The 23527-nt window shown below is 35.6% G+C and overlaps 1 protein-coding gene across 8 annotated transcripts in view; it reads right to left on the bottom strand.

The window, feature by feature from the left end:
- The window catches only part of DGKB (diacylglycerol kinase beta), a 743750-nt gene that overhangs the window by 2482 nt on the left and 717741 nt on the right, over positions 1-23527 (bottom strand). The gene's annotated exons all lie outside the window — the stretch shown is intronic.

Here is a 23527-nt window from a genome sequence, read left to right as displayed (position 1 = left end):
TGTAATAAAAAGGTCACATCTTGCCTTTGGGCTAGTGACGCTAAGAGTTTTTCAAAAGCAATCTGAGACATTTTCTTTAGCAAACTGCGACTAATACAAGAACCATCACTTATTAAATATCAGTTGTCACCTGCACAGCATTCGCATCAGAGATGAGTATTTCTTTCAAAAAGAAACACCACCTCATTAAAAGCTGCAAAAAATATGTCTCTTAAAGTGCATACCTGACATTTTCAAGTTAAAATGAATATCCTTCACTTGTCATTCACTAATAGCAATGAAACAAAAAAATGTATATCACGTGGACAGGATCATTAAAATCTGCAGTGGGGCTTTTGGGAAATGGAAATTTACTTCACAGTCTAGAAAGACAGAAGTATGTGAAAAACCTTGAAAGAATGAACAACTTTATTTAAGTCTGCTGGAATCAGGTTATTCTGGAAGGATTCAGTGTTCTCTTTCCTGCAAAAATAAATTGCACCTGTAAAAGGCCACTAAGGCTAACCCAGCCTCAAACTCTATGGATATCTGACTTCATCTTATTTTTGTTACCTTATGAACTAGGGAATTGATAGTTACATAGTTAGGACACCAGAATGCACTTAACTATGTAGACTGAAAATGATCTATACCAGATTTTCTCTCAATAAGTCAGCATTAGATTATACTGTACCTTATGTCATTGAGTTTTAAACTCCTCCGAAATTCTAGCTGTAGACAGGATCTAATACTGCATCATTCGTCATTTATTCATTTCACAAAGTTTGTTCAGCCCCTACTATGCTTCAGACACTGTATCAGGAACTTTGAATAAATAGACAATATACAAGCTCTGCCCCCAAGAAATTGTAGTCTAGCAAGAAAGATAAATTGAACAAGCACATTGAATAGTGTTACAGATGCTGAAATGCGAGGCTAAGCAGAAAGGCACTATTTTTTAACATTGAAAATGAAAATGAATCATTTTATGCACAAATGTCATTTTTAAATGAGTACTGGGAAAGCAGTTATCACGTATTACTTACATGATAACCTTAGATTCAAATAGAACATTAAGAGCTAAAGTAAGAAAGTTGAGATTTCTGGTTCATAATTTCTGGACTAAATGCTTTACAGGGTATAATAGTATTAGGGCATTTTGGGAAATTAGATCATTATTTCCAAATAGTTGTTAAGACTATGAAAGAAACATATCTTCCTAGCCATTTATATATATGTGTTAGTATCAATTTATGACAAAGTATAGCCAAAATGTCACATAATTATTATCTATAAGACTTAGCTTCTTCTCTGTGTTTTTTTTTGGGGGGGCATATAAATTTTGTTTGATTATGACTATTCTTACATTAAAAACTTTTTTTAAAAAAAAGAAATTACATGATTTTATGCCTTTGAAAAAATAGCACAGTATCTCATTCAGTGCTCTTGACACAATGGGACCTTTAATCTATGTGACTAATTAAAACACAAGTTCTAGTTTTCAGTCACTAATCAGAATAATGGCCAGTACTATTTTAAAAATTATATGTAACCTGTCTTCTTGCTTGTTTAATCATTTCTATAGTCAAAGTACACAACTGTTTCTTTAATCTAACTTTATTTCTGCAAAAAATGAAATCCACATCCTTTTTGTCTGTTGTTTATGGAAACGAGAACCAATTGGCTGTATTTTCTTCTTTGTTAGGGGAGACCACATGGAGGAAACTAGCATTCAATAAATGCCTATTATGAATCCTGGCTCTTCACATGCCTTATTTCATTGGATATTTACATGTCTTGGTATATTTGGGCAGAAGCAAAATCCTATGAGAATAATTCGAAGCCACATGGATTGTCGGTGTCACAGTTACAGAAATTCCAGGTGTAGGCTCTAGGAAGCTGCAGAGACTCAAGTGAACCCTCAGACTCAGGTTGCTCATGTGGGAAAATCCTGGTTACGGGGGGTTAACAGGGCCTGTAATTATGACTCTGATGCCTGTTTTGTATACATTGAACATTCTTGTTTTTTTATTATTCTTAATTTTCTATCCACTAGAGAAATAACAATGAGTAAAAATTTTATCCCCAAAGACTAGAATATATCAAGTTTCAGCAATCTGAGGACATGAACCAAATGGCCTTTGAGTGTCTCCTTCTATTAGGAGTCAGGTAATTACTTCTCAGTTATTCTTTGATACATCAAATATTTTGGGAGCACTGGCTGTGAACAAGGCATTTTGCAACATGATTTTGGTTGTTTAGTTTCTAAGAGACTCTGACGTTATTATTTGAAAGAGGATACTGGGCACTCATAAACAGTGGTGATGGGGTTCCTAGAAACTGGAATGGTTCCATGAAGGTAGAAGAGCATTGCTTACAACATGCAAAGTAAATTCTATCAGATACAGAATGGTGTCCTCCTATAAAACTCTTCCTTCTCCTTATCATGTACCCTTCTAGAAAAGCAATGGTGGCAAAGAAAGGCTCTTCCACTGCCCATGACTATTTCTACTTCTGTCTTCCTATTTCAAATTAAGACTGGCCACTTACAAAACTATAAATATGAAAAATGTGGGTTCAGTTTCACTTTTGTAATTATTCAATATGAAATAAGGATGCACATATAGAAACCAGTAACAGAATCAAAGATTACAAAGCATAGTCTTCATCTTCTTATTTCTATTACATTTCTAAGGTTGAATAGTTTGATAGTTATGATAGTTCCACCTCATAGTTGTAATGTTAAGAATAACAGCCAGAATAAAAAATAATATTGATCTGGCTCTTACTGTGTGCTGAGCTTTTTGCTAAGTGTTTTACACATGTTATTCAGGTACCACCTATTTCATCCACCTCTTTGAGTTGCCCTCAAAGTCCACTCCCATAAAAAATGTTATTAGAGAAGAGTGCAAAACTGAAGTAGAATTTCATAAAAGGGATAGAAGAGGGTATTTATATCTCACAGCACAGAGCAAATAATGTTTATTCCCCAGATATTTGTGTTCTCTTCAAAGACTTTCTTCAGCCCAACTAAAATCAGAGGGAAGAGAGATGGGTCTTCCCTGATTAGTTTTCCGACAGTATTTGGTTCAGCTCGTTGGTGATTTCTTTCTTGCTTCCCTGTCTTCCAGCATCAAATATTTCCAAACCCTTTATTATGAAAAGTAGCATTTCTCTTTCTTTTGTTATCTGAACAACTGCTCAACATCCTTTCCATAAGCATTTATTGAAGCATTCTGATAAGTTTAGAACAGAGGTGGATCTACTTTCTTTCAGGAATTCTTGTACCTGCTATTGAAATTATTTTAAAAATAATTTTACTTTTATAATATCTAATTTTGGCCTCCTAACAACTCTGAGAGGTAGCTGTCAACATCCTTATTTTACACTGAAGGACAAAGAGACTTAAAAGGGTTCTGCTACCTGCATAACATCACTCAAGTGGGTAAATGCAAGAGCTGGGTTTGATAGTTGACTCTCAAATCTCCTTGGCCCTCCTTGCTAATTCCCACCTCTCCACCTTTGTGCTAGTTATTGCCCTAGAGAGCATTCTCTCTCTTTTTTGCCAATCAAATTTCTATCCCTGTCCTGCCTAGCTTAAATCACACATTATTGTAAAATTTCAAAGTGAAGGGATAAAAAGAAGATTCTAAATATCCTCAGAGAGAAAAAAATAGGTCACTTACAGAAAAATAAAAATCAGCATGGCATCAGGCTTTTCAAAAACATTAGTGCTAGAAGACAATGAAGAAACACCTTCAAACCCCAGAGGAAAAGTTAATTTTATCTGAGAACTCTATACTTAGTCAATGTATTGATTAACTGCAAGGGTAGAATGAAGACATTTTCAGTCACAAAAGTATCTAGAGAATTTGCCTCTTATATACCCTTTAAAATGTATCTGGGGTGTTCTCTAGCAAAGTAAATGAGTGAGCTAAGAAGACGAGTCAAAAAACAAAGGATTCAACTCAGATCCAGGATGACAGATTTGCAAGAGAGCTAGACAGAAACCTAAAGGGAAGGGTTGCTGGCATATAAACAAAAGGAGTGTGGATAATAGATAAATTGATATGGTAGAGTTTTGTCTTTTTTTTTTTTTTTTTAAGAAAAATGAGAACTATTATAAGGATCACTTTGCAGAGAGAAGAAAGAAATTCTAAAGCTTTACAGGAAAGAAAATGTGATTGTGGGTCAGTACTTGGTTCTGCAGTTGACAATATTTTTATAGTCTCAATGATTATATATTTTTTATTGATTTAAATAAAATTATATACTTCTCAGAAGCAGAACAGTTTAATGGCTGCCTGGGCCCACCATTTCCTATCTAGGGACTTTGAGCAAGTTACTACGATTCATTTTCCTCGTCAATACTGTAGAGCTTTTCATATAGTGTCTCATTGGCTTCTTGTAAGGACTAAATGAATCAATGTACACGAAATGCTTAGACTGTTACCTGGTACAAAAAAAGCACTCAGTACATGTTAACTCTTAGTAATAGAGGTAAATACAGTAACGTAAGAGTGTTAGAAACCACCTTTCTATAGTACTAAGCAAGTAGAGTATATCTAAAATTAATCCATAAAAAAAACAACAAAACATATTTCCAGATATGGAGTAAATAATCAGAAGAAATAGTCCAAGAATCAAAGTGGTAGCATCTGATGAGAAGATCTGTTGACACAGAAAAAAGGACACAGGATGGCTATTTTTCTTGCAAGTTGATACATTCTGCTTTTTTTTGTTACATGTGCACCTACTATTTTGGTATCAACTTCTAAATACTTTTTAAAAATCCCCCTGCAGGTGATTCTCCTGCACTCTAGTGTTTTAATTCTCCAAATGTGATCCACAGGCTAGGAACACTGACATCGTTTTTAGAAATGCAGACTCCCCGGTCCCACCCCAGATCTTCTGATTCAGATTCTGCTTTCTAACAAGAACGCCAGGTGATTCCTCTGTGCTTTTAAATTTGAGAAGCCCTAGCCTATTTGTCATTTTACTTCTCTTCCTAAGTGGCAAGACCAATAAGAATCTGTTGACTGACTGACCAACTGAATAAATGAATGAATGAAAGTCCCTTTTTCTACACCCCCAAAACACATGAAAACAAATATCCGAACTTACTCAACTTTAATTACCTTTATTGTTAATGTACTAGGTACCAGCCTACCTTATTTTAGTGTGGAGGATTGCAAGTTAAATAGATATACATATTTTTAAACCTAACTGAGGTGCTTGTAGTATAATGATGATAGAAGATACGTGACGGTAGATTGTAATATGCTTTGAGCTAGGGATATTCTCAGGGTACAATAAGATTAAAAAAATATGCCATTTAGATCACGGTGGAAGGACAGTGGCAGAATTAAAACTGAGTTTTAGTTACATCACTCTGACAGCAGAGATTAGGGGCTGGTGCCATACCAAAGGCATGGAGAGCAAATGGAAGGTTAATGTAGTAATCCAGAAAAGAAGTGAAATAGACGTTAGTCAGGGCAGTGCCAATGGGAACAGAGTGGAGGCAGATTTAAGAGATATTGAGGAGGCAGAAGTACAGGATATGATAGGTGAGTGGATGTGTGGGGCACTGGAAAAAGAGGAAGATTTTACTGCAATTTCCGTGCTTTTGGTCTTCGTAATGTGTGTAGTGATGCTTTTTATAGAAAGAGAAGCATTTTTGGTAGGGGTGAAAACCAGGAAGTTGGTGAACCCACCGTTGAGGGTGACATTCTGAAGGAGATGCTTATCTTTTGGGTCTGTGGATGTGGTGTTCAGAAGGGAGAACAGGTCTTGAGATAGATTTGGGTTTGATCATCTTATAACAATGTCAGCAATTGAGAAGAAATTACTGAAGACCAGTGGGGCAAATATGAATAGCAGATGTTAGACTTTGTAACTGGGGAATGCTGCCATTTAAGAGTGCAGCAGGAGAATACAAACAGAGAGGTAGGAGAAAAACTGAAAGAAGTGCTATCATATAAACATTTCCAATCAGTCCTCAGAGTGCCTATTAATTAGGCAGTCTTCCATTAATTAGGGTGAAAACTTCAAACTACATGAAATAAGGTGAGGCATGCCTCGGTTTGGTACAATGGTCTATATGTCCGTGATATAAGCTGTTAAATTATTTAACTTAATTCTAAATATAGAATTATTATATTAGAGAGTGATCTATTGAATGATAGTTAAGTAGTCATTCATATTGCTTCAGGGGTTGGCAAACATGTTCTGTAAAGGATTAGATAATAAATGATTTAGGCTTTGTGGTCCCTGAACTACTCAACACTGCCCTTATACAGCAAAGGCAGTTTTGGGCTATATGTAAATAAATTAATGTTGCCATGTTCCAATAAACTCTATGTCTAAAAACTATAATTTTAATTCCATATAATTTTCACATTAGGAAATATTACTCCTCTCTGGATTTTTTCAGCCATTTAAAAATATGAAAAATTTCTTAACTCTGGCTACACAAAAACAGGCAGCTGGTCAGATTTGGCTCACAGGCCATAATTTGCTGACCCTTGATATAATTAAGTCAAACACTGAAAATTAAATTTAGAATTATGAGGCATAAGGTGGTAGAGATAATTTTAATTTAAAATCATGATTTATTGGGTCAATAGCTAAAAGATGGATAAAAGTGGAAATAATTTTCTTTGGCATATCTTTATTATACTAAGTGCCACCATTCAGAAATCATTCTGTGAAAATTCTGAATTAGAATGTATACTAACATTCCTCAATTTTGATAATGTACCAGCTGATCAAATTTGGCTTAAATGCATTCTCTTTTTAATTAATTCTCATTGCTTTGCACCAGAGTGGGCTTAATAATATTATGGTTCTTCAAACATACCTCAGCAGGTAGCATTTTTCCTGTTAAATATTCACCCTGTATCTAGCCAAAAATTTTCTCCCTGCTTCATCTCTTTAAGAGTTTTTTATCACTGAATTTATTCAGCTACCTTAAAAATGAATGGGGTTTTCAGAGCAAAATAAATGCCATAAAATATCTGTGAGTAGAGCTTAATTTAGCAATTATCTGGAACATTAAAAGTTACTTAGCTTGATTCTGGAATAAGATTGTCTCCTTCTAATAATGGAAACCATTTTGAATTCATGTGTGTAGCTGAGCCATATGACAGCGGGAATAAAGTACATGCTAAATTTTTCAGGTCCATAACTGCCAAAAAAGCAAAGCAATGAAACATAACAATTTTCTAAAATCCTTCTGCCAGTTTTTTTTTATGATTCTAGCCATTATTTTCTGGAATGATAATTTCCAAGTTTAATGTTAAAGTCTTTGATCTAACATCAAATTCAGAGAAATCATTGTGAAGACTTAAAATAAAATCCTTAAAAAATGGGGTTGGGAGGTTTACTTGCCAATGAAATTCACAGGAAGTTTAAATATGTATGGAAAAGAGAACACTTATTCCTGAAAGTGATGGACTATTTGGCCACATTGCATGGGAAATATTCATACCTGGATTTGAAATCTCTTTTAACATATAAATTGTGTTCTTCATTCCAAAATATTTTTGTGACTCTAAGTTAGTTGCCAGGGAAGGTCAAAGACATTTTAAAAGCATTTTTATTATTTCCATGTCTCTAAAGAGAAATGATCCTCACAATTTTAAACCAGTAACTGTTTATCTTTTCTTAGAGTATCTCCAAATCTTTGGTCACATGGAAAACAGAAGTCAAAAACATAACAAAACAATACAAAAACACTTCTTTTCCTAACTAGAGAATATTTACAACTTGTGACTTGACTTTTCTTACTGAGTAATATTTCAACTAAAATTTTCTATATGGCCTTTTTCATGTAGTAATGGTGTTAAGGACATTGACCCAGGACATGAGGCAAGGATTTGTTTCCCAGATTAGTCACTGGCAGCTATAAAACCCTGACCAAAGAATCTCAGTTTTGACCTTCAGTCTCTATTTGCTAAAGTAATATAACAATAGCACCTACTTTGAAAGACCACTACAAATACCAAATAAGGCTATGCATGTCATATACATGCTTAATAAATGTTACTATTTTTAGTGTTACTATCTTTAGTCCCGTGGAAACACATTTTGCTAACCCCTCTTCTATCTGAGACAACACAGCTTTCTGTGTTCCTTGGGTGGCATTGGGAAATGGCATATTACGGTCATCTGCCTTCTCCCTGTGGCACCTGGCAGCATTCCCGCCACATGCCAGACACCAATTTTACCCAAAAGAAAGATTAGAAAAAAATTAATGTGGGGCATTTACTAACCATCAGAGAGCATAATTACTTTTGTTTGTTTGTTTGTTTAACCAAGGGAGTCCAATAAGCTCACACTGTCTTATTAGAAGAAGAAACTTCTTTAATGGCCCAATTTCTAGACTCAGCCATAACCTTGGCTATTTGGAGCATCATAGCACTGATCTGAAAGACTTTCTCCTCAACGTTAATCTACATCATGGTAATACAATTGGATACAGATGTTCAATTCTGATAACTTATCCACAAAATATTGCCATTGCTTGGTGTTATGATAATTGATATTTCTAACAATGTGCTTAAGGCATTGAATAGGGAGAATAATTCTGTTGAAATAGTACTGGACTAGAGAGGAAACTGATTGTTTTTTCAGGTCCTCCTGTTTCAAGGTATTGTTTCATCGTTTATTCGGTTGTTCAAAATGATCCAGAAATCCGAATCATCCTTGACACCTTCTTTTTCTTACCCCCTGTAACCAATCATCTATTATTGACACTAACCATTTTCATCCCCCAAATATTTTTTGTATATCTTGAAATTTTTTTCCTTTTTACTACCATGTTCTAAGGCCCGAAAAATTATAGAATTCTTCTAAATGGTCATTGCCTCTCCCGCCAATTAATTCCCCACCTAGAATGATCTTGTCACCACGCACATCTACTCACATCACTTTCCTGTTGAAACCTCTCTTTACTTCCATGTTACCCTTAAATTAAAGCTAAACATTTCTCCTGAGGGCTCCCAGGTCCTGCTGCTCTGCTCCTACTGGACCATATGCCTCACCCCACGCTGCCTCTCTTCTTTCATGTCTTCCATCTGAACCCTGTACACACCATGTTCCTTGCCACTCTGTGCTGTTTTCTCTGCATAAGATACTCTTCCCTCTCTTTGGGGCCTAGTTATATCCTCCTCCTCTTTTAGTTTTCAGGTCAATTTTGAGTTTCTTTGAAAGCCTTCCTGGACCTTCTACAACGAGATCAAACACCTCTATTATACCCTGTCGCAGTACAATAGTACCACAGTATCGTAGTATCACAGTTCAAAGGATCATGAACTTTCCTTCACAGACCTTATATCATTATTGAAATTTTATATTTGTGGGACTATCTGAGTTATGTGTACCTGCACTGAGTTCAGAGATCATGTCTTTTTTTGGTTCACTTTGTATTGTTTTCTCTCCATTGTAACACTAGGACAAAATGTCAGCAGCTTCATAGAGATGGAATTTAATAAATGTTTGCTGAAAGAATGAATAAATGAATCACTGATATTCATTTTTTTTTTGAGATGGAGTCTTGCTCTTGCCACCCAGGATGGAGTGCAGTGGCGCCATCTTGGCTCATTGCAACCACCTCTGTCTCCTAGGTTCAAGTGATTCTTCTGCCTTAGCCTCCTGAGTAGCTGGAATTACAGGCGTCCACCACCACACCCAGCTAATGTTTTGTATTTTTAGTAGAGATGGGGTTTCACATGTTGGCCAGGCTGTTCTCAAACTCCTGATCTTGAGTGATCTGCCTGCCTCGGCCTCTCGGAGTGCTGGAATTACACGCAGGAGCCACTGTGCCTGGCCAATCACTGATATTCTTGACTTGGCTTGGATAAAAGAGTTGTAAATTATATTTATGGATTTAAAAATCATGTTTAATAATAGCCATTTTGTTCACCTCACAGATTTGTCATGAGAATGATATGATATAATCTATTAAAAGTCTTTGAGTTTTTCAAAATAATAAGAGCTATTTATGACAAACCCACAGCCAATATCATACTGAATGGGCAAAAGCTGGAAGCATTCCCTTTGAAAACTGGCACAAGTCAAAGATATCCTCTCTCACCACTCCTATTCAACATAGTTTTGGAAGTTCTGGCCAGGAGAATCAGGCAAGAGAAAGAAATAAAAGGTATTCAAATAGGAAGAGAGGAAGTCAAATTGTCTCTGTTTGCAGATGACATGATTGTATATTTAGAAAACCCCATTGTCTCAGCCCCGAAACTCCTTAAGCTGATAAACAACTTCAGCAAAGTCTCAGCATACAAAATCAATGTGCAAGAATCACAAGCATTCCTATACACCAATAATAGACAAGCAGAGAGCCAACTCCTATTGACAAATTGCTACAAAGAGAATAAAACACCTAGGAATACAACTTACAAGGGATGTGAAGGGCCTCTTCAAGGAGAACTACAAACCACTGCTCAACTTCTCAAGGAAATAAGAGAGGACACAAATGGAAAAACATTCCATGCTCATGGATAGGAAGAAACAATATGAAAATGGCCATACTGCCTAAAGTAATTTATAGATTAAATGCTAGTCCCATCAAGCTTAGTCCCATCAAGCTACCATTGACTTTCTTCACAAAATTAGAAAAAACTACTTTAAATTTCATATGGAACCAAAAAAGAGCCTGTATAGCCAAGACAATCCTATGCAAAAATAACAAAGCTGGAGGCATCATGCTACCTGACTTCAAACAATACTACAAGGCTACAGTAACCAAAACAGCATGGTACTGGTACCAAAACAGATATATAGACCAATGGAACAAGGATCTTAAACAAATCTACAAGAAAAAAACAAACAACCCCATCAAAAAGTGGGCAAAGGATATGAACAGACACTTCTCAAAAGAAGACATTTATGCAGCCAACACACATATGAAAAAAAGCTCATCATCACTGGTCATTAGAGAAATGCAAATCAAAAACCTCAATGAGATAACATCTCAAGCCAGTTAGAATGGCAATCATTAAAAAGTCAGGAAACAACAGATGCTGGAGAGGATATGGAGAAATAGGAACACTTTTACACTGCTGGTGGGAGTGTAAATTAGTTCAACTGCTGGTGGGAGTGTAAATTAGTGGAAGACAGTGTGGCGATTCCTCAAGGATCTAGAACCAGAAATACCATTTGACCCAGCAATCCCATTACTGGGTATATACCCAAAGAATTATAAATCATTCTACTATAAAGACAGATGCACATGTATGTTTATTGCAGCACTATTCACAATAGCAAAGACTTGGAACCAACACACATGCCCATCAATGATAGACTGGATAAAGAAAATGTGGCACATATACACCATGGAATACTATGCAGCCATAAAAAAGGATGAGTTCATGTCTTTGCAGGGACATGGATGAAGCTGGAAACTATCATCAGCAAACTAACACAGGAACAGAAAATCAAACAGCACATGTTCTCACTCATAATTGTGAACTGAACAATGAGAACATATAGACACAAGGAGTGGAACATCACACACCAGGGCCTGTTGGGTGGTGGGGGGCAAGGGGAGGGATAGCATTAGGAGAAATACCTAAGGTAGATGACGGGTTGATGGGTGTAGCAAACCATCATGACACATGTATACCTATGTAACAAACCTGTACATTCTGCACATGTATCCTGGAACTTAAAGTATAATAAAAGAAAAAAGTCTTTGAGTTTTTTAAGTCTCCTCCAAAGAAATATGTGCAACTGTCTTCGAATATTCAAGGAAATAAAAATAATAAACTATGATATTCTAGTCAGTTCATTTTTATTAAGCATTTTAAGTTCAAATTTTATTTAAAATTAGTATTCTATACCAGAAAGATCCCTGTGAAACACTGGACTAGTTCTGTATTAGTGATAAGCAGGCTCACTCTTCAAAATTTTCAACAATACAGGTTATTGCCTTTTAATGAAGAGCTTAGAATATGGTAGCCTTGTTTTCTAATTTTAATACACAAAATCAGAGATCAGAGAAAATTAATAGTTAGAAAAGGCAAGGTCAGAAGGCAAATGTGAGAGGATAGTCAGGCCCAGACCTTGTGAGTCTATAGTCTGTATCCACCAGCAGAAAGATTTCTAACTGCTGAAAGCAGTCAAACCTGTGCATTATTATTCTGATGATAACCATCAACTGGGAGATTATTTCCAATTTTGCACATTCCAGAGGAAGATATTCAGTTTCGAACTGGATGTGAATATTGGTCCTCTTGCAAACTACTGACAAAATTCTCATAAGTACATACAGTTTTATCATTTTTATCATATTTACAGGCTTGGGTCACATCAATATAAATACATAAGGTATTACATATCTGGCATATTTCTCATTTAATTTTTAACCTTTCCTGTTTTTAGATATTATGTCCAACATAGGTTTGGAGTTCCTCCATGAGAATATAATTATGAGAGATATTACTATCTGCTAGCCAAAATGAAATTAATTTTTTGAATTGGAAACTAATGACTAGATTAATTCAGGTATCAAAAGAAAGAATAAAAGAAAAACTTACATTCATTGAACAATATTTAAATTGAATGCATTAAAGTGAAGAATGACAAAAACGTAAGTTTAATTGTAAACATAACATTTGGGATGGATAACATTTAAAATATGCTACAACAAGAAGAAATCTTTAAAATATTTTTATACAAAAAGCAATCATATCTAATCAGCTTGGCATTAATTAAGCTCTAATAATGTACTTCAGTATCTTTCCAAAGTAGTATGATCCATTTCCCCTTTATCCAGGTCGATTTGTGCACATTACGGTGTCATCATAATTTTAAAACATACTGAGAAAATGACAGAGCTGCAAAATTAAAATAAATGATTAATGGTATTTTTTTTCATGTTTTGTACTAATAGGTATTACTGAGCCTTTAAATTAACAGAGCTGTCAAGCTCACGGGTGTTACAGATCCAGCAATGAACCAAAATGGAAATTATACATTCCAGAGACACCTAAAGATGACACCTTGGAATATTTTAAATTTTAATTAGTAGGTGCAATGGTTTTGTTCTCCTGTAACTACTGCAAATTAATTGGAAATTAGTCACAATCAATCCTTTTTTTTAACCAATCTCAAATGAAAAGATTGGTGCTTTACACCTTAACATTGTTGCTTGAGGGCCAGAAAGCATACATGCAGTAAATTGTGTTGTCAATTACAAAAAACAACAACTGTTATGAAATTAGGAAAAATTATGCAAAGGTAAACAAAACTAATTAATGCATAAGTAACAGGGGAACACACAAAATAATGTCCAACTAAACACTAATGTGCCAGTCTTTGGAAAAATAAATGTTTAAAAACGTAAATTTATGCAAAAGCATTTACTAATGAAGATTTAGGTAAAAAGGTGCTTTTAGTTTATGTTTTATTTAATTGCTTTTGGAGACTCACTACCACTCACACCTTAAAACATATACTCACAAGAACAGCAGTCTGCTCATGCCAGTATGTTTCAAGGGGGCAGAAGATTATTAATTTTCTATCTCTTCAAAGTATCAACATTTAGGCTTATTAAATAACAAACTGGCCAGGCTCAGTGACTCAGGCCTGTAATCCCAGCACTTTGTGGGAGGCTGAGGCAGGCAGATCACCTGAGGTCAGGAATTCGAGACCAGCCTGACCAATATGGTGAAGCCCTGTCTCTACTAAAAATACAAAGATTAGCTGGGTGCGGTGGCAGGTGCCTGTAATCTCAGCTACCTGGGAGGCTGAGGCAGGAGAATCGCTTGAACCTGGGAGGCAGAGGTTGCAGTGAGCCGAGATCATGCCATTGCACACCTGCCTGGGCAACAAGAGAGAAACTCCATCTCAAAAAAAAACCCAAAAAAAAAAGTAAAAAATAAGAAACTTCACCACACCAAAAATAAAAAACAAACTGTAGTATTTATTTCTTTAACAGATATCTATAGTATCTAAATATTAGGCAAAATGCAATTTCTGGGCACATCAGGAAAATACTAATTATCTACACCTACCTGTTAAAGCATTTTCTTACTGTTTACATATGGGTTAGTCTTTTTCTTTCATCACTAAAAATACACATGTTCTTCTGTTGATTTTTTCTCCCACCCTGGTAAAATAAGCCATTAGAGCAACTTAAGATTCTTTAAAAACGGTGTGTCTACCAAGTCAGGAAGTGTTAAGTTACAATTGCTGTGCAACTTTTAACTAGAAAATAATATTCTTTTCACATTTTCAAAACAAGGCTACTATCCAGATAATGAAACTGGTACATTAAGAATTATTTAATGATATTTAAAGTTAAACAATTTAATGCAAGGGTCTTGGGAGATTCAAGAGTTATGTAACTATGCGGATAACCTTCATCGCACTATTTCAGAGCACTGTTTTCAGTGCATCTATTCTAGATGAGTTTTAATAATAATTTTCTTTTTATGTAATTATGAAAGTTAAATATTATGATAAAACAATGTCCTTCTTTAATATCAGTTTAACTGTAAATGATAATGAGGAAACAATAATGATGTTGCTACATTTTCTGTAACACTTTGGCCAAATTTCAAAGATGTCAAATATTGTCCCACTATAGAATAACATGGGTTTAAATTTTTGGTGGGGGGGTATAATTGGGGATTACAGGGAATTTAGTCTAAACTATGAAAAAGAAGAAAATTCAGATGTATTATTAAATATGACAATATTTAATATATACCAGAAATTAATTAATGCTTTCTTAATATCACTAAATGTGATATATGGCAATTTTCAACAACCATTCAATATTTCTTTGTGACTTGTAGGTAGCAGGTTTTAGGACTAGGTAAATAATTCCAAGAACAATATTAAATAACTTTCCAAAGTCCAGAAGTCACTGAAAAAGCAAAGACAAGACTGTGGATTCCAGCCCTCATTTCTATTTTCTACCCCTTTGGATAGTAATCTTCCTAAGCAGTTTTTCCCCTCCTTCCTTACAGATATCCCAGAAAACATTATTTTCAAGGAGTGAAAAATATTTTTAACCTCAGACTACATTGAATTTCTGTTAAAGTGCTAGGAAAGTTGACTATTTCAGTTGCAGATGCCAACTTTCTCAAAATAACTTTTAAAATAGTAGAACCTAGAATAGGTTTTAAATAAAAATCTGGTAAACAGAAGTTTTAATAAAATGGCTGAGATTCTGTAATAAAAGAGTGGTAAGGTTGTATAACTTACTAAATTGTTTAGTTAATTTATGTGGGAGGTAAAAGGAGATCCACCTATCACAAAAAAATGCGAATTCTAGCTATTTTTAATTTCTCATATTTGCCCAATTTCTGCTATAAATCTTTTCTCATGTACTGTTTATATTTAGGCTTTAGTAGCTTCTAGTCAAGACTCATAGTTCTATCCCCAAGTTAAATTAAAAAATATCTATTGTTTCTTGAACTAAAAATTAAGATATAAGCACATAGACTATGGGAAAAAAGTGATCAACGGATTCCATTATATTTTCCAATATATATTATGTGAAGTGCTCATTTAAATGGTATTTGAAATAGAAAGGATTTTCATGATATTCAACTTCGAATAGGCCTTTGAAAGGACCATTAAAACAATCTCTTCTTACAATGGTTTATGTTGCTTCTTCACGTAGTTGCCCTAGGCTGTGTTTGCTAAGTGTGGAACTGCTAAAGAAAGCCAAAATATAAAGGAGTCTCATTGGACTACTGTCTGTTTTACACCTGTGCTCCTTTATTCATCACTGCACATTTCAGAAAACCTCAGAAGCATGATATTTCTTCCTTTCTGAACCTTTTATCCTTAGGCAAACAAGCTTAACGAACTGATGACAATTTCAGGAATAAGAAAAGGTAGGAACAGTCCCGGTTGCATAACTCTTTGCTTCGTGACCTCGGACATTCACCTAACCTCATCCGTATAGTCTAAAAGTCTCTCATACTAACAGATAACTTACTTGGAATAGTCCTAAAATGTGTTTGCCTACAATGTAATTTAAAAAAGAAAATCTCATGTGGTCATCCACATCATTACTCGCCTATAGAAATACCTAAAACCTTAACCTTATAAGTGGGTAAAAACAACTAAGCTTTTTTGGTCAATTATTTTCTCTCAACGTGGTAAATGCTGTCTCAAACTGCTTAAATGTGGGGCACAAGAGTAGAAAAAATATCAGTGATGTTTTTCAAATTGGGTATGTTTTAAGATTCAAGGTTTAGGGTATTTATTAGACTTATTTAGTATTTTTGTAAGGAATATGAAAATGGGGAATAATCTATGAAATCTCCAAGTCAGCATGTAAGTAGTTCTAGCTAATAATATGCCAATCTGATGGAGAGAATTAAGCCAGATCTCAAAATAGCCATAAACAAGAAAATCTAATGGGGTGGGGGTGTGGGTTCCAATTTCAGTTAAGAAGGAATAAGCACTCTTCACTCTATCTCTCCCACTGAATGCAACTATAAACCCTGGGCAGAACACGTGCAGCAGATATCTGAAGTTGCTGAAAAGAAAATAATAAAAGGCAAATTGGGGAAGAAAACCAGAACATGAAGTGCCATCAAACCAGTGATGAGTTTTTAGTTTTTAGTTTTTTTCTCTACTCTTGCATCTCCTGGCCTGGACTTAAAAGCAGACCAAAAACTGGAATTGTATACCAGGTACAGATAGAAAGCGCCAAGAAAAATCCTGTCCTACTGGTACAAAAATAGGAAAGAAGGGCCCTACAGATCAGAGTGAATGGGAAAAATGTTCTGTTAATCAGGCCAGACACGGTGGGTGGCTCACGCAGGTAATCCTAGCACTTTGGGAGGCCAAGGCAGGCGGATTGCCTGAGCTCAGGAGTCTAAGACCATCCTGGCTAACACGGTGAAAACCCATCTGTACTAAAAATACAAAAAATTAGCGAGCGTAGTAGTGTGTGCCTGTAGTCCCAGCTACTAGGGAGGCTGAGGCATGAGAATCGCTTGAACCCAGGAGGTGGAGGTTGCAGTGAGCCAACTTCATGCCACTGCACTCCAGCCTGGGTAACAGAATGAGACTCTATCTCAAAAAAAAAAAAAAAAAATTCTGTTAATCATTTCCATCCCAGTCCTCTGGCAATTCCATGGCAGTGGAAGGTAATTAAAACTCCAATGGAGGAGACATCTTTTCTCTGACTGGAGAAACTATGTTCCCAAAGCATGGGGGAGTCCTACTCCTTTTTTCTCTCTCTATTCCTTTATCACAGAACCCTGGAGGCAGATGCTACTTCAAGAAATATATGACAAAGCAAGGAAACAAAAGCCTTGGATTCTTAGTCAGAGAAACAATATGAGAGCCCTAGGAGTAAAAAAAAAATATCAGAGAGATCATGGAGAGGAGGTGGCTTGAGAAAGCTATCCTATGAAGTTGCATTTGATCACCTGAGTTTATCCCTGAGCTGTGTATGCATAGATTTGACCTTAACAAACATACTGATGACTTTGAGAACTGCATTTGGGGGTATATCATCACCAAGTTTTCAGATAGGCATATGGATCTTTTACAAGTAAGATACATCTGAATAACATTGCAAACACTTTGAAAACCAAACATATTGGAACCACAACTCACAGACGATAGATCAGCTTTTGTAACCTGAACCTAACAGAGTCGACTACCTGCTAAAATAGTAAGAACAACAACAATAAATTAAGATTTCCTGTGAGAATTGAAAATACCTAGAGTCTCATAACACAATATTAAAAATGTTCAGAATATAATAAAAAGTTTCTCAAGATATGAATCACAGAAAAATCTCAAAAACACACAAGGGGAAATACAGCCAATGATGCAAACCCTGAGATGTTACAATTGTTGGAATTAACAAACAAAGACTTAAGAGGTATTGTAACCATGCTCTAAGAAGTAATGGCAGATACTCTTGAAATGAAATGAAAGACAGAGAGCCTGAACTGAGAAATAGAAGATAGTTAAAAAATGAATCATTGGAAATTTGAAAACTGAAAAATACGATGAACAACATAAAAAATAACTGGAAGGACTCAACAACAGAATGGAGATAAAAGAGAAAAATGTCAGTGAATTCAAACACAGGTGAATAGATATCCAATGTAAACAATAGAAAATATAGAAGGAAATAAAAAGTGAACAGACTCAAAGATCTATGAGACAATACATAAAGTGCTTAACACATGTCATCAGAGTTTTAGAAGGAGAGGAGAGAGTGTGTGGTGTAGAAGTCAATATTTGAAGAAATAATAGCTGGAGATATGCCGATTTGGCAAAACATATAGCTACAGATTCATGAAGCTCAGTGAAACTAAAACAAGATAGGCTCAAAGAAACCCATGCCCAGACTCATCAAAGTCAAACTGCTGAAAACTAAAGACAAAGAAAAAAATCTTGAAAGCAGCCTAAGAAAAATGACGTATTACATATTGTGAAGCAATGATTCAAACGACTATGAATTTCTTATCAGAAATTGCACTATGTAAAAAGACATTTGCAAAGTATGAAGGGGAATTAAAGATGAAATTTAAAAATGCTTACAATTAAGTCAGAAGAGCTGGACGCAGGCTTGCGTAGCCAAAATACAAGTCTGTGAATTGGAATGCTGTTAAGAAGATATCAACAGAGTCACAGGAGTACAAAGGATCAGGCAAATATTTCTGACAGATGGGAAGTTAAAAAGGCTTCATGAGGAAATTGCTTCTAAGCTTGGCATTGAAGGAAGAGATTTTATTTTATTTTTAGTATGTATGTATTTATATCTCATTGCCTTCCAGAAAGATTTTGAAGTAACTTATAAAGATACATATATCCCAATAGGACAGAATAATTAATTCAGGCAATCTGAGTAAAAGGGGAAAATTAAGTGTATGAAATTAATAAACCATAGGTAAGTCTAGATGAAAGAAATGCAAACCATGGGCTGGGCGTGGTGGCTCATGCCTGTAGTCCCAGCACTTTGGGAGGCCGAGGCTTGCGGATCACAAGGTCAGGAGATCAAGACCACCCTGGCTAACACAGTGAAACCCAGTCTCTACTAAAAATATAAAAAAAAAATTAGCCAGGTGTGGTGGTGGGCGCCTGTAGTCCCAGCTACTTGGGAGGCTGAGGCAGGAAAATGGCGTGAACCCAGGAGGTGGAGATTGCAGTGAGACGAGATGGTGCCACTGCACTCCAGCCTGGGTGACAGAGCAAGACTCCGTCTCAAAAAAAAAAAAAAAAAAAAAAAGAAATGCAAACCGTGGGTCCTAGATAACTACTGGAAGAAGCCACAGATTTGGAGGTAGCCTGCCTGGAGACCAGAAGAATGAATCTATTTCTAAAGCACAAAATAGAGGGTAAGGATTTGAGGCAAAAAACGAAGTACTATGCATGGTAAACCTCTGGGAAGTGGTTCCTATGAGGCATAGCAGTCTGGTCCCGGCCTTGGGAGAATAATTTAATGTCATGACAAAGATTCCGAACTTTTTTCTATGTAAAATGAGGAGGCATTGAACTTTGAGATCAAGGGAGTAAGATCATAGCTGTGTTGGTCAGTAGTAATTCTGGCAACAATATGATGGATAGCTTTGGCTGCATTGGGAAACAAAATATGTATTACATAAAAATAAATAATATAAATAAGATGAAAAGGGATTTTCTGTTTTAAATGATAGAGTTGTAATTAATTATTAGTATTAGAAATACATTAAGGCAGCCAGGTGCCATGACTCACACCTGTAATCCCAGCACTTTGGGCAGGCAAGGTGGGTGGATCACTTGAGGTTGGGAGTTCAAGACCAGCCTGACCAACATGGAGAAACCCTGTCTCTACTAAAAATACAAAATTAGCCAGGCATGGTGGCACATGCCTGTAATCCCAGCTACTTGGGAGGCTGAGGCAGGAGAATCGCTTGAACCCAGGAGGTGGAGGTTGCAGTGAGCCGAGATCACGCCATTGCACTCCAGCCTGGGCAACAAGAGAGAAACTCCATCTCAAAAAAAAGAAAAGAAAGAAATACATTAAGCCTCTGAAGAGTGACTGAGTGAGGCAGCAAAGCATCATAATTAAGAGATTAAAACCCAATGGCCTATTTCTGCCTTTTGCTGTGTGGCCTTGGGCAAGGTACTTGACTTCTCTGGCTTCAGGTTTTTTCTTAAATTTATAATATGGGGATTAAAATAACTTTACTGACATCTTAGGGTTGCTGTGGGGATTAAATAAGTAATAAACATGTACACGTACAACAGAAACTGGTACATGGTAAGCAAGGTAAATTTTATATCTAGGCATTGTCACCAGGGTTTCCTCCAAATATCTCCAGGCTGTTCTTATGTCTTGAAAAATCCAGCAACCTTTGTCTAGTTGATATTAACTTGCTGGGTCTTGAAAAACTTAAATTTATACAACCTTTTACTTTGTATCTTAATGGCCTGAGATTATTGTGTATTTAGCAAGTGATTAAAGAGTAACTAACACTTTAATGTTATGGTCATTTTAACGATTTGAAAAAACAAACACATAAACAAAAAATGTAATAAGCTCCAGAATACTGTTTTTCTTTTTTAAATAGTTTGTATTTTAAAGTTATGGTGGGATGTGTGAAAAGAAGTGTCAAAATGAACTCTAGATAACTGCAGTGGCTAGGGCAACAGAGAAAAGACCAAGTCTTTCTAGTACAGGACACAAACAAAGGCAAAGCAGGCAGTCAGTGTCCAAGTCAAGGAGGTGCTAGTGTCAGGGAGGGGAACTGGCAGTCAAGTTAGAAAATAACATCTCATGGAATGGGTCACACAGTAGAAGTCTGGGCAGTAGGAGACAGGTGCTCATAGGGTACCCAGGATTTGAAAGGATTGTACCTAAGACAGCAAGAATACCAGGCTTGGTGGGGATTGGTCCCACACCAGGTCAGGGCTCAATTGCACATTGAAGGTAGTTGTAAGCTAAGACTGGGCAAACAGGTTTAAGATCTTAAGAGGTATTATGCCAGGGAAGGTACAGAAAAAAGGCAAAGAGGGGTTAAAACATACGTAAATGTTTTCTAGAAGTTGCCGTGGCCTCAGCTATCACTTTGTAGAGTCTTCTTAGTCTACCTGTGATCATTTCACTATTTAATGTATAATCTGTTCATGATTTCCTTTCCGTTCTCTACCACATGGAAGGAAGTTTCAGTTTTTTCTGTCTTCATCATAAACAAAATACCCAGAGTAATTTTGCACTAAAATCTTGTTGGCATTACTTTTCATAAATGTGTCATGAGTAATAATACATGCCTATTAATATTTCAAATAATTAACAGAATGCAGCTTTTTGAATGTGCAAAAGCAATATATAATTGATAATCCAGAGGGAAGTGGCCCAAAGAAGTTTAATCATACCATACAGGAAATAGAAGGATTAAATCTTTTGAGATTGAGAAAGAATTTCTTCTCTGATACATTCAAATTCTTTGCTTTGAGAATATAATGAATAAAGATAACTCAAAATAACTTTTACATGTATTTATATATAAAAATATGTGAATGAATTGCTAGCCAACCTACATTATGTTCAGTGAAAGAAGATTTAGTAGAAAAACACTTTTTAAAAATGTTATACTACCCTAAGAAGTATTTCAGAAATTTGCAAATTCAAAGTGCATTTGGTATTGGCAATCTAATTATGTGTGAGGCACAGTGCTATGCTCTGGGGCTACCAAGATGATCCAAATCATGGTCCATGACCTCAGTAAGCCTGTGTCTAAAAGGAGCTGGACATATAACTGAGAATTCCAACGTAATGTTGTTACTGTTTTGATAAAACTGTGAAACACTGAGGCTGAGCTTTTAGGCTATTTGGAGAAAAAGGAGTGGAGAAGTGGAAGGAGGGGTTGTGTTCAGGGAAGGGTTTATGGGGGAAGGACAGCAAGGAATGAGTCTCAAAACAAGAGTTGTGTTACCAAACTAAAGAAGAGGAAAAATTTGTTGGGACAAGAGGGAAGTGCATGAAAAGACTTTTTAAGAAGTAAGAGATTATGTCGGTAAAACAGGAAGCCTCACTCAAACTACATTTTATCAGACAGAAAGTAACTAAATGATATTTTAAGTAGAAGAGTGCCACTGTGAGATTCATATTTTATAGTGACTATTCTGATAGAAGTGTGAAGCATGGACTTAATTGGAACAAAAATTGAGATGAGGAAATATTGATGTGGTTTTGCCAGGAATGAGAGAGAAATGAATTGGGCCAAATCTAAAACAGTGGTTAATAGGGAGAGAAAGAAAGGAAAAGATTCCAGAAATAGGTCATATCATTATATGGACACGTAAATTGGATTTGAGGGTATAGAGAGAAGTACAGGATGACTTTCAGATTTCTAGCTTAGGAAACACCAGATGTCTCAATGGTTTCACTATCTCAGTATGATAGAGGGAAGAATTGCAGATCTAGGATGTGAGAAGACCTCATCTGGGGAAGGAGAGATGTGGGAGGCAAATGATGAGTCCATTTTAGTTGTAATAAATTTGAGGTTCCTGAGGCTTTGAATAGTCACTTGTCACTTAAACTTTACTGGTCATGTATCACTTAAAATAAATGGGTAGTAAAGGGGTGCTGGTTGTACAGATACAAAATAAAATCTTAACTAGTCTATGTCCTCTCCTATCCTACCACTCTATTCCCTCTACCCTCCACTCCAAGCTGCTCTTTCTTCTTCCCATTATAAGAACATATTGACTACAGAATCATATGTTCTACATGCTCAGGAGGAAGGATGGGGGAGGAAGAAGAAAGAATAAAATAGACTCTGGAGTCTGGCCTAAAGACAGCTCTTCTAAAACGATTTTCAATATACATTCTTCTAGAATTAATGTTGTCTTTAGTTTGATATGCTTATTATCACAAGCAATAGTTATATGGCTAAAATAATTGTGTTAACTCAGTGACTATTATGAAACAATGAATACAGGAGCACTTAAAAAAATTCATGTTGATGGCTTTACAAGTGACAGAATCTAGATGGTCCTAAAAATAATTACAAAGTGCGTATTTGAAGAGTTAGTACTAAGCTCTTCGGTTTTTTATTTTCCTGATCTTTGAACTCAATATTGGTGAAATTTATAAATAAATCTTACATTAATTTTTTTCTCAATGACTTTTTTATTGTGGTAAAATATACGTAACATAAAATTTACCATTTTAACTTACATTTTTAAGTGTACAGTTCAATGGCACCAAGCGCAATCACATTGTGTCACCATCACTACCCACCAACTCCGAAACTTGTATTATATTGATATTTAAGCATTAATTGATATTTCCATTTTATATTTTCTACTTATAGAAAAAACAGAACTTCTGCTCTCCTCTAAAATTATGTCTAGAGCAATTCTTTCATAAATTGAATATCAGCTTACAGATATTTATATTCAGCAGAGAATTTTAACATTGTAGCATTCTTATTTTCTGTAAGAAAAATATTGGGTTATTCAACTGAAGCAAAAAACGCTCCATAGTTAACCATACCAATGCTATGAATACTACGTATTCTCTTCAATTACAGTGAAATTTAAAGTTCAGAACCCC

The sequence above is a fragment of the Pongo abelii genome, chromosome 6 (genome assembly GCF_028885655.2).
Source record: "Pongo abelii isolate AG06213 chromosome 6, NHGRI_mPonAbe1-v2.0_pri, whole genome shotgun sequence".
In the NCBI taxonomy this organism is placed as follows: Eukaryota; Metazoa; Chordata; class Mammalia; order Primates; family Hominidae; genus Pongo; species Pongo abelii.
Note: the sequence above shows the minus strand (reverse complement) of the source record. Positions and strands in the feature narration are given on the sequence as shown.